The 13,789-nt window shown below is 39.2% G+C and overlaps 1 long non-coding RNA gene across 1 annotated transcript; it reads right to left on the reverse strand.

The window, feature by feature from the left end:
• Positions 1-255: 255 nt before the first annotated feature.
• LOC118766778 lies at positions 256-11,453 on the reverse strand. The gene is made up of 3 exons (XR_005002690.1): positions 11,404-11,453; positions 4,468-4,471; positions 256-395 (listed from the first exon to the last, which is right to left on the reverse strand). It is a non-coding gene; the product is annotated as an uncharacterized LOC118766778 (long non-coding RNA).
• Positions 11,454-13,789: the final 2,336 nt, after the last annotated feature.

Raw genomic sequence — 13,789 nt, forward strand, 5'->3', positions numbered from 1 at the left:
TAATTTTGCTCATGCTTTCCTGCAAAGATACTGAATGTAAATATTCACATAGATACACTGATATACATATATACACACAGTGGTGGACTGGGTCTAAAAATATTGGTTGCCAGGAGACTAAGGGGGGGGGGCTCACCCGCAACTACAAGGGGGCCTATCTGCAACTATAATGCTTTCATTTATTTTTTTTTTTATTTTTGTTAAAAGCATTATTTTCAACTGTCTACAAACACAGACTGAATGAAATAATGCATTCTTCCAGGTGTGAATAAAGAAATTCTCAAACATGAGGGGATGGGCCCCCTTAGATACTAACATGGGTCCCCATATATGGATTCTAATGGCACAGGGGCCCACTTGCCATTGAGCAAGCTGGTAACCTGGCCAGTCCACCGCTGCATACACATACGCATACACAGGCATGCATGTATACACAGTGGAGGTGCATGGCTTAGTGGATAAGGTGCTGGACTCATGATCATAAGTTTGTGGTTTCAATTCCTTGATCAAGTGATGCATTGTGTATTTGAGCAAACCCTTTCTTTTCACATTGCTCCAGTCCACTCAGCTAGCAAGAATGGGTAATCCTTTGATGGACTGGTGTCCCATCCAGGTGTGGAATTTATACACTTTGAAACCAGGAAACTGGCCTTATGAGTCAGTATGAATGAAGAAAATAACTTCACTTTTTTTTAACATATATACACACTCACTCATATACACATACACATACACATGTTTAGCTTCAATGCATTTTGTTTTTGCACTATCATTTCTACCCAGAAGACATTGGTCTGTGAAGTCTACGGCAGACAACACTCACCCAAGTGTTCAGCCACCTGCCACCTTTCTACTGAAACACTGCCTCACACATACTTGCTAACATCATGTTATGATAAACATAATAAGCGAAATTCTACAAAGATTAAGCAAAATAAATCAGGGAAATTTTTTGCTGTTTTCATTTGTTTATAAAAATATAGTTCTCTGAGGCTTTCAAACAGACTTAGATTTCTTAGAAATCTGATTGCAGTAGGCGTGGGTGGATGGGTGGAAAAAGTGGACAAAGAAAAGAGAAGTTGTGACTCAAGGTAGATGATGAAAGTCTTGGAGGAGGATGCAAAAAAAAAAAAAGGTGTGGAAACATTGTTATTATGGATGCGTGTGTGTGTGTGTGTGCATGCATGTATGTGTATGTATGTATGCTTGTATATGTGTGTATATATATTCTTTTACTTGTTTTAATCATTTGACTATGGCCATGCTGGAGCATCACCTAAAATTAAATAGCTGCTTCTCAAGCAGAGAAACGAGAGTGTATGTGTGTATGCAGACTCTCACTCTTTCTCAGTATATGTATATCTCTTACACATACTACTCCCACTCTCTCTCTCTCTCTTATGTATGCAAGTCAGTCATGTGAATATCTATGTACTTCTCTCTATCTGGCTATCTATCTATCTATCTATCTATCTATCTATCTATCTATCTATCTATCTATCTATCTCTCCCTCTGTCTTTTAGTTTTATCATTATAAACTTCCCCTCCTCTATGTATATATATATTATCAATAATAAGAAAGAGTAAAATTAACTAATCAATTAATAATTAATAATTTTACCAAGTAGTTTGGTATGTTAATGAACCATTATCGATAAACTTATACAAAAATCTTATAACTATAAGCATAATTATAATTAGGGTTCAGCAATGGCCCAGTGGTTAGGGCAGTGAACTCGTGGTCGGAGGATCGCAGTTTCAATTCCCAGACTGGGCGTTGTGTGTGTTTATTGAGCGAAACCACCTAAAAGCTCCACGAGGCTCTGGCAGGGGGTGGTGGCGACCCTTGTTGTACTCTTTTGCCACATCTTTCTCTCACTCTCTCTTCCTGTTTCTTGAGTAATGCTGCAATGGACTGGCATCCCATCCAGCTGGGGGGAACACATATGCCAAAGAAACCGGGAAACCGGGCCCATGAGCCTGGCTAGGCTTGAAAAGGGTGAACAAAAAAAAAATTGCTTCACCACATACAGAAATTTAGAAATAGCAGTTAAATACTATTCCACTACCATATCTCCCAGACAGCAATACTCCCGACTTATAATTATGCTTATAATTACAAAATTTCTGTATATATATATATATATATATATATATTTGTATATATATATATATATATATTTGCTACACTCTCTCACCCTTTCTCTGTATATGCATATCTCTCATGCTAGAGGTGTGTGTGTGTGCATGTCAATGTCCGTGTATGCATGTGTGTAAGAAATTTTCATTAGGGTGACAGAGTTGTAAAACCTTCACAAATTATCAGCAGCAAGCGCAGATGACACCAAAACAGTGAAAGAACAGACTTGACTTGATGACATGCAAACACAGCCTGCCTTACATGATCTCAGGAAACACCTAAGCATAGGATGCATTGATTACTTGATAAGCACGCAACCTCCGTCACATTGACTCTGGAGATGAAGTCCTGTTTCAATTCAAACAACTTCAATTTCCTGTGAGTCTTAGTTTTGTCATGACCATCAACAAACCACTAGGGCAAACACATTTAGTTGCCAATTTACACCTTGAAGATCCCAGCTTTACCTATGGTCAGTTTTATGTCAGGTACTCAAGAGTAGGAAGTAGGGAGCGTCTTCACATCTATGCACGAAAATGAAAAACAAAAGCCTTATAAATTGTCCTAAATATTGCAGGAATTCATCTTGATCAAGGGGCCTATCCACCAGGGACGACATGGTCTGATATGAAATAAAACAATTGAAATATAGACATATAGTGAAAATAGCCTAGCAACACTGGACTACTCAGCTGGTATATATATGTTTTATCATTATCATCATCATCATTTAGCGTCCACTTTTCATGCTAGCATGGGTTGGACGGTTCAACTGGGGTCTAGGAAGCCAGAAGGCTGCACCAGGCCCAGTCTGGTCTGGCAATGTTTCTACAGCTGGATGCCCTTCCTAATGCCAACCACTCTGTGAGTGTAGTGGGTGCTTTTTACGTGCCAACCACACAGGTGTCAGATGGGGCTGGCAAACGTCCACGGTTGGATGGTGCTTTTTACGTGCCACCGTTTTATATATATATATATATATATATATATACACATACACATAAATTGGAATAATTACTTTGAAGCATTGTGTAGAATATATTGTATAAAGGATCGTGGGTAAGGCCAGAACAATGCAAAATAAATGCAAAGCAAATCGCAAGAAAACAAATATATGAATTAATGTAGACTTACCTTGCATTCAGTATTTTGGGGTTTTGACACCATTTTCAAGAAATTAACGTATGTTGCTGATGTGTTTGTGTGTGAGTGTATGTAGTGAACATGCATGGAAAGGTGTTGTTACAGCAACCTTCTAGCTTCCTGTTGATATTTGGTTTCCTTTGGTGATTGAGGATGGCCTCAGAGATTCTATGTTATATACGAGATCATCTGTGACAAATGTGGTGCATCCTACATAGGAAGCACAACAAGAAAACTGCATATACACATTAAGGATCACATGCAGGCAGACACTTCCTTGAAGAAACATCTACAGAAATGCCAGCTCCAAGAATTCACAATCCACATCAGGGCAACACAGCAGAACAGGAGCAACCTTAGAATCACTGAGGTCATTCTCATACACCAAAGGAAACCGAATATCAACAACTGAAGAGAGTTACAGGAAGCTAGCTAGTTGCTATAGCTATTTCTTTACTACCCACAAGGGGCTAAACATAGAGGGGAAAAAACAAGGACAGACAAATGGATTAAGTTGGTTATATCGACCCCAGTGCGTAACTGGTACTTAATTTATTGACCCTGAAAGGATGAAAGGTAAAGTCGACCTCGACGGAATTTGAACTCAGAACGTAATGCCAGACGAAATATGGCTACGCATTTCGCCCAGTGTGCTAACATTTCTGCCAGCTCGCCGCCTAAAGCAACACTTTTCCATTCATGCACATGCACATTGGCAACATTTGTTAATTTCTTGAAAATGGGGTCATAACCCCGAAATATTGAATGCAAGGTAAGTCTGTATTAATTAATATATTTATTTTCTTTTGATTTACTTTGCATTTATTTTACATTGCTCTTGCCTAACTGTCCACTCAAGGAAACACATAGCAAATGATCTACAAGCACTCAAGCAAACTGAATCCTCACGTTGTTCCATTTGCCGAAAGGTTTGCAAGGCAAAAGAGATACATTCCTGTCTATAGAATATGATTAATACTTTATTTTACTGAACCCTTATTTGTGGTTCATGACAAGGAAATCCATCATATATATGCATAGATCGTTAGCCACTACACACATTTTTTTTGCTCTCCTTGTTTTTTCTGTGTCCCTCTCTGTAGAAGAGCATAGGCTCGAAACGTAAAAGACTTTTTCTATTCCTGAGTGTTATACTAGTACATCTGTTTGTTTTGTACACCACCTGTCTTTGTCTTTTGTTTTTTTCATAAACTCTCCCTATATATATATATATATATATATATATATATATATATATAATTGCCAATGTCCTGCGTCGTGAGGATGAAAGACTTGAGGTATTTCGTGTTGCAAGACAGTGTGTGAGAGAGAATCGTGACGTGGTAGGAGAGAAATGTGTTCGCAAGGAGGACGGTTCACTTGCACTTAATGAGGGTGCAAAGAGAGAGACTTGGAGACGCCACTATGATAGGTTGCTGAATGAAGAAAATGAATGGGATAAAGAGAGTCTGCCGAATGTCGACCCAACAGAGGGACCAGCAATCCGAGTTAACAGTTCCTTAGTAGATAAGGCAATTAGAAGCATGAAAACAGGAAAGCCCCAGGCCCATCAGGAATTACTGCAGAGATGCTCAAAATATCTGGTGGTGTCGGCTATAGCTTAGTCACCCGTATAGTTAACCAGGTGATACACGAGGGGGTCATACCCAATGACTGGTGTAGCAGCATAATAGTCAACTGCTACAAAGGTAAAGGCGACGCCCTAGAGACAAATAACTACAGGGGCATCAAGCTGCTGGATCAGGTAATGAAGGTTACGGAGAGGGTTGTAGCCGAACTAATTAGAGAGAGAGTTACCTTAGATGATATGCAGTTTGGGTTCGTGCCAGGGAAAAGTACTACTGATGCTATATTCCTGGTAAGACAGCTGCAGGAGAAATACCTAGCCAAAGATAAGCCCTTGTACCTGGCTTTTGTTGACTTGGAGAAAGCCTTTGACAGGGTCCCCCGGTCCCTTATCTGGTGGTCAATGAGGAACTAGGGATAGAAGAATGGTTGGTGAGAGCTGTGCAAGCCATGTACAGAGACGCTATTAGTAAGGTGAGGGTGGGCAACGAGTACAGTGAAGAATTCCGGGTAGAGGTTGGGGTCCACCAAGGTTCAGTCCTCAGTCCCCTCCTATTTATCATAGTCCTCCAGGCAATAACGGAGGAATTCAAGACAGGTTGCCCCTGGGAGCTCCTCTATGCTGATGACCTTGCTCTAATTGCTGAGTCACTATCAGAACTGGAGGAGAAGTTCCAGGTGTGGAAACAAGGATTAGAATCGAAGGGCCTTAGAATCAACCTAGCCAAAACCAAAGTTCTAATAAGTAGGAAGGTAGATCAATCACAAACGCCTTCAGGTAGATGGCCCTGCTCGATCTGTAAAAAGGTGTAGGTAGAAACTCTATAAGATGCACCAAGTGTAAGCTATGGACACATAAGAGGTGCAGCAATGTCAAAGGAAGGCTAACTAGGAAAATAGTTTTTGTCTGTGGCAAATGCTCAGGAGCAATAAACACTGGAAATATGCAGAGACCAACTTCTGCCACGTTCCAGGGAGACAAACTAGAAGTAGTTGATAGCTTCCGCTACCTAGGAGACCAAGTCAGTAGCGGGGGTGGGTGTGCTGAAAGTGTAACTGCTAGAGTAAGAATAGCCTGGGCAAAGTTTAGAGAGCTCTTACCCCTGCTGGTGACAAAAGGCCTCTCGCTCAGAGTAAAAGGCAGACTGTATGATGCATGTGTACGTACAGCCATGCTACATGGTAGTGAAACATGGGCCGTGACTGCTGAGGATATGCGTAAGCTCGCAAGAAATGAAGCCAGTATGCTCCGATGGATGTGTAATGTCAGTGTTCATATTCGTCAGAGTGTAAGTTCCTTGAGAGAAAAGCTGAACCTAAGAAGCGTCAGTTGTGGCGTGCAAGAGAGACGGCTGCGCTGGTATGGTCATGTGACAAGAAAGGCTGAAGATAGTTGTGTGCAAAAGTGCTACACCCTAGCAGTGGAGGGAACCTGTGGAAGAGGTAGACCCAGGAAACCTGGGACGAGGTGGTGAAGCACGACCTTCGAACTTTAGGTCTCACTAAGGAAATGTCTAGAGACCGAGACCTATGGAAGTATGCTGTGCATGAGAAGACCCGGCAAGACTAGTCAGGCCATAACCCGTGGCCCCGACCTGGGACGTAGTCAGTCCTGTGCATACCTTCCTTCTTGTGACACTTATGAAGACCTGTTGAGGCAAGTGAAAATCAAATCAAATCAAAACAAATCAAAATAGATGAACATCAGTGGAATTGTATTCTTTGTGGTACCAGTGCCGGTGGCACACAAGAAAACCACCCAAACGTGGCCGTAACCAGTACCGCATCGACTGGCCTCCGTGCTGTGGGCACAACAAACACCATCCGATCGTGGCCGTTCGCCAGCCTCATCTGGCACCTGTGCCGGTGGCACATAAAGACACCATCCGAAGACCCGGCGACGTAGTCAGTCCACCTGTGCATACCTTCCCTCTTATGACACTTGTGAAGACCTGTTGAGGCAAGTGTGTGACACTTGTGAAGACCTGTTGAGGCAAGTGAAAATCAAACCAAATCAAAATAGATGAATATCAATGGAATTTGTATCTTTGTGGTTCCAGTACCGGTGGCACACAAGAAAACCATCCGAAGTGGCCGTAGCTGGTACCGCATCGACTGGCCTCCGTGCTGTGGGCACAACAAACACCATCTGATCGTGGCCGTTCGCCAGCCTCACCTGGCACCTGTGTCGGTGGCACATAAAAACACCATCCAAAGACCCGGCGACGTAGTCAGTCCACCTGTGCATACCTTCCCTCTTATGACACTTGTGAAGACCTGTTGAGGCAGAGGCAAGTGTGTGACACTTGTGAAGACCTGTTGAGGCAGAGGCAAGTGTGTGACACTTGTGGAGACCTGTTGAGGCAAGTGTGTGACACGCGTGACACTTGTGAAGACCTGTTGAGGCAAGTGAAAAATCAAACCAAATCAAAATAGATGAACATCAATGGAATTTGTATCTTTGTGGTTCCAGTACCGGTGGCACACAAGAAAACCATCCGATCGTGGCCGTTCGCCAGCCACATCTGGCACCTGTGTCGGTGGCACATAAAGACACCATCCGAAGACCCGGCGACGTAGACAGTCCACCTGTGCATACCTTCCTTCTTGTGACACTTGTGAAGACCTGTTGAGGCAAGTGACACTTGTGAAGACCTGTTGAGGCAAGTGAAAATCAAATCAAATCAAAACAAATCAAAATAGATGAGCATAAATGGAATTTGTATCTTTGTGGTACCAGTGCCGGTGGCACACAAGAAAATCATCCGAACGTGGCCGTAGCCAGTACCGCATAGACTGGCCTCCGTGCTTTGGGGACGTAACAAACACCATCCGATCGTGGCCGTCCGCCAGCCTCATCTGGCACCTGTGTCGGTGGCACATAAAAACACCATCCGAGCGTGGCCGTCTGCCAGCCTCGTCTGGCACCTGCCAGCCTCATCTGGCACCTGTGTCGGTGGCACATAAAAACACCATCCGAGCGTGGCCGTCTGCCAGCCTCGTCTGGCACCTGTGTCGGTGGCACATAAAAACACCATCCGAGCGTGGCCGTTCGCCAGCCTCGTCTGGCACCTGTGTCGGTGGCACATAAAATCACCCACTACACTCTCGGAGTGGTTGGCGTTAGGAAGGGCATCCAGCTGTAGAAACACTGCCAGATCTGACTGGCCTGGTGCAGCCTTCGGGCTCCCCAGACCCCAGTTGAACCGTCCAACCCATGCTAGCATGGAAAACGGACGCTAAATGATGATGATGATGATGATGATATATATATATATATATATATATACACACACACACACCCATACACACATATACACACATACATACATACATACATACATACATACATACATACATACATACATACATACATACATACATACATACATACATACATACATACATTAACAGATATATATGTGCAATATCTGCACTCGTTGCTGTGTGGTAAGAAGTTTGATTTCAAACCACATGGTTCCAGGTTCTGTCCCACTGTGCAGTACCTTGGGCAAGCGTCTTCTTCTACAGCATCAGGCTAACCAAAGCCTTGTGAGTGGATTTGGTAGCTGGAAACTAAAAGAAGCCCACCACATATATATATGTGTGTGTGTGTGTATGTATACATATATATGTATTATTATTACAAATTTGGGATTTTACCAATAGGATCACAACTTCAATTTCAGGACAACCTTATTTACTGGAGTACACATAGAAAATTATATCCAAAACATTAATCTAATAATACAATCTTTTTAAAGCCTACTATAACATACAATAAGAATAAAGTACATTAAAATTAATTATAAATTATTTCAATATATTTTTTAAAAATATATATACCTTACCTGTTGTTAGTCTGTGAAGAAGGAAGATAATATTAATCAATGCTACACGTTTCAGCAGTGATGGTTTGTTTTACCAGGCTATACATAATACATAAATCCACCAGAGCATCCTCAGGCTATTTTCTTCTTTTTATTATTATTATTAATGGATCCAAATTAATCCTACAAATTCTAAGATATCTTCATTAAAAATGTAGATATACAGGGTGTCCATAAAATCTCTTCACAATTTAAAAAAATTATTACAAAGACAGTTGATGAGATATTTTAACCAGATTTATTTTATTTTAATAATTGTTTATTAAAGTTTTTATTGATATTAAATTTTTGTGTTTCAGATACTATGTTGATGGACGAGAACCGATCCACTGAACTCCTGTAAAATGGCTACTCCTCATGAAAAAGCACAATGTGTGTCCTGGTTTACTAAGACAAAATCGGATGTTCAGGCTCAATGAAACTACAGAACTAAGTATGGAAAAGATCCACCATCGTATCCTTCAATTCGTGCATGGGTGGTATGGAATCATGTGCAATCGAATAATTGGTCCATTTTTCTTCAACGAGGCAACAATTACTGCAGATGTTTACCTCGATCTCCTGGCTGAATATTTGGCACCACAACTAATTGATTTACAGCCAACCTTCATTTTCCAGCAAGATGGTGCACCACTACATTGGAGAAGGCCTGTTCGACAGTTCCTCAATCAAACATTTCCAGTTTTACAAACCAAGGATGTTATATAGACCTCCTTGACTCAAGTTAGGGAATGGGTGCGTATTATACAAAAGGTTTAGGTTTTTCAGAGGTACAGCCCCCTAAAAATCCCCTGCGTATTATACTCAAGGGCGGACTATACTTGAGGATTTACGATATATATATGTATATATATATGTATATATCTGTGTGTGTCTTTGTGTCTGTGTTTGTCCTCCAATCTTTCTCACTTCATAACTGGTGCTAATGCGTTTACGTCCTTGTAACTTAGTGGTTCACCAAAAGAGGCGGACAAAATAAGCACTAGTTTTTAAAAAAATAAGTCCTGAGGGCGGGTAAGGTCGATTCATTCGACTAAAACCCTTCGAAGCAGTGTTCCAGCATGACCACAGTCAAATGACTGAAACAAGTAGAAGAATAAAAGAATAAAAGAATATATGTACACATCTATTCCTTCCATTTTCAATGCCCAATGTTCCTAAATATGCATATATGTATGTATATTCAAGCCTATTCAGTTGGCTTCCAGTCCTTCATCTCAGCGCTACCTTTTTCTCACCTACAACTTTAATCTTCACACTCTCTAAGGCCTTTGACTGTTCACTAATACATTAAGCTGTTCCCCCCACAAAAAAAAGGATAAAAATCATCAAATTTATCTTGAACACCCTATATGTCTATGTAAATATGTATGTGTATGTGTATATTAATATGTACCTATGTATAAATGCATATATTTGTATATAAATATGTGTGTTTTTGCATGTGAATATTTACATATATATATATCATCTGTAAAAATACATAAATCTGGAGGAGAAGCACACTCTGAGATGTAGAGCACATCCTACCCCACTATAATGTTGTGTGTGTGTGTTTGTGTGTGTGTGTGCGTGTGTATCCCTCTCTCACTTTCTCTCTGTCTGAATACATATATGTGTGTGTGTGTGTGTGCATGCATATATAATTTACATATATGTATGCAAATACTGTAAATTGTATGTATGTATATGAGTGTTTGTGCAGCATTCATATATGCAAGTGTGCATGTGTATATATAAATGTGTGTATATATATGTGTATGTATATGTATGTATAAAATAGATTCTCTGACCAATGAAGCTGAAGTATTTTTTATAGCTTTTCTGTGCATGCTTACACACATGTACAATTGTGTGTAAATTTCATATATAAAAGTGTGTGGGTGTATATGTGTGTACGTGTGTGTATGTGTGTGTGCGTACGTGTGTGTGTGTGCATGTGCGTGTGTATGTGTGTGTGTGTGTGTGTTTGTGTGTGCTCGTGACTTAAAACAGTGACGAAGTCGGTTGATGCGATGATCATGCTGGTGATGATGGAGGTGGTGGTTGTGGTGGTGGTGGTGGTGGTGGTGGTCTTGGAGGATGCTGAAGAATCACATAACACTTGCTGCCATAAAGAAGACTATGAGATCAAGAGATGAGCCAAATAACAATCATTTCCTATGTGTGTATGTATGACTGTTTTCTGAGAGTCTGATTGTAGGCTGGGATTGAGGATATATATATATATATATATATATATATATATATATATATATGTGTGTGTGTGTATATGTATGTATTTGTCTGGCTGTCTGTCTATTTGTATGTTTATGTGTCTATTTATCTGTGATTGTGTCGATGTGCATATAAGTGTATGTGTGTGTATGCATGTTTGTTCATATTGTTTTGGTTTGTTTCATTTATTATTATTATTATTATTATTATTATTATTATTTTCTTATTGTTTTTTTTCTTTTAAATTTTATTTTCGAATTCATACATAGGTAAAAGGTTCCTTCAGCTTGGGTAAGCTGGTTAACAAAGAGTCAATGGCACTGAATCACCACATTGGGGCTCTTTGATAATGTAGGCTGAACATGTCCATTCAAACCCCTCACACACACACACACATGTATACACACACACACACACATGCACACACACACACATGTATACACATACACACACATGCACACATACACACATATATCTTTTTAAAATAATGTAATAGAATTATATAAAAATACATATATGTATATATATATATATATATATATATAGATAGATAGATAGATAGATAGATAGATAGATAGATAGATAGATAGATAGATAGATAGATAGATAGATAGATATAACACATATAAACATTTATATATATATATATACATATGCATATATATGTGTGTGTGTACATATATATTGTATATATGTATGTATTGTATGTACATATGTATAAACGTACATATATATATATATATGATGTATGTGTATATGCTCACAATCATACATAATCATTCATATACATGCATATATATTTATTTACACAAGTCGTACTGTGATGTTCCGATTTCTTGTGCCCAGCGGAGCACTGAAAAATTGTTAAAAGAAACTTATATATATTATAACAGCACACACAACACTTTATTTCTATCAACAATCCCAACCGAAAAATGTCCAAAAGAGAAAAATACCTATTTAAAAGTTTGGTTGAATGGAGAAATATATTTATAAATTGCAATGTCATGGAAATACAGTAATACGTATCTCTACATCAATATCTGTAGCAATAATGTGTGTGTAGTGTGTATACATATATGTATGCATGTATATATGTGTATGTATGTATTTATATATATATATATATATATTTGGATGTGTGTGTGTGTATGTATATATCTATATATATATATATATATATATATATATATATATGTGTGTGTGTGTATGTGTGTGTGTATGTGTACATCTACATGTGATTGTATGCATACATATACAAAGAGGCATGGACATGTGCGGTTAAGAATCTGTGTGCTTAAAAAAAATTGCCTTGCAATCACATGGTTTCCAGTTCAATCCCTCGGCATGGCAACTTTGGAGAGACTCTTCTACAATATCTGTTGTCCAACCAATGCTTTCATCATCATCGTTTAACATCCATTTTCCATACTAGCATGGGTTGGACGGTTTGACCAGGATCTGGGAAGCCAGAAGGCTGCATCAGGCTCCAGTCTGATCTGACAGTGTTTCTACAGCTGGATGCCCTTCCTAACTCCGTGAGTGTAGTGGGTGCTTTTTACCGGCACAGGTGCCAGGAGAGGCTGGCAACGGCCATGATCGGTTGGTGCTTTTTACGTGCCACCAGCACAGAAGCCAGTCAATGTGGTGCTGGCATTGGTCATGTTGGATGGTGCTTTTTACGTGCCACCGGCACAGGTATCACAATTGCAATTTCCATTTGATTTTTTTGATTAGTCCCATCGTAAATATTTGTGTGCGTGCTTGTGTGTATGCACAAGTGTGGAAAAAATATAGCAGTAATCATATTTTTTCCATACCCACCATCTCTGATGAGCATGTGGTATTACTTACCCGAACTTTTACCTAATATCCAATCACCTAACACCAAATGCGAACTGAATCGGTAAGATTAGCTGAAATGGATCTATGATGCTGTAGACTTTGGTTAATATACCCACTCTATTGACAAACATTCAATGTATAATTTTTCTTGACTTTTGGCTTCTTAGATGACTATACACACACACACACACATTCGTAAGCTGATTTGGAAACCAAATAAGAGGTAGCCTGATGGTATCCTTGTTTCATTCCTAGATGCTTTCTTTAAATATTTGTCATTAAGTAATAATTTTCCGTAGTCCTGAATTTACATCAGGCAACTCGCTTGTTACTCTGTTTTACTCTTTACAGCTTCTTCCTTGTTATGTTGCCAAAGCTTTCGTACAGCTGTAGCTGGTTATGACATTACTTCTATTAAGTACATACCTTACTTGTGGATAACTGAGAAGCGCTTTTGAATTAGAACTAAGAAATCACTAAGCATATTTGTGCCTACATTTTTGCAGAAAAATGAGTTAAAACAAATGATATTACATTTTTTGTATGTTCATTAGCTTGCTGCTCACCATGAACTGCAGCTTATATTTTTCTCTTTCAGTTCATTTATTTTGTAATGTATTATTGTAATAAGTAGTAACTTTGTTGATGGTAATTCTATCTGAGGAATTATTACATATGCTTAATTAAACCTTAACACTACCAATTTTTTTTATTACATACTATAACAGACCTCTGACCCATCTTCCAGAAATCTAAAAGTAATGTGCAATATTCTGCATCCTGTATTGAGTAAACAACCCTATTTTTGAAGTTGGTTAATATGTATGCAATGTGTTAAAAATGCTGCTGTTCATTAATTTTTTATGTGGTCTGATAAAGATTAAACATAATCTGCTTTAAAAACTAATTTCCATACCTGCATCAGTTACATAAAATTATGTTCTCTATTTCTCTTCATTTAATTTT

Source organism: Octopus sinensis, linkage group LG17, assembly GCF_006345805.1.
Source record: "Octopus sinensis linkage group LG17, ASM634580v1, whole genome shotgun sequence".
NCBI lineage: Eukaryota > Metazoa > Mollusca > Cephalopoda > Octopoda > Octopodidae > Octopus > Octopus sinensis.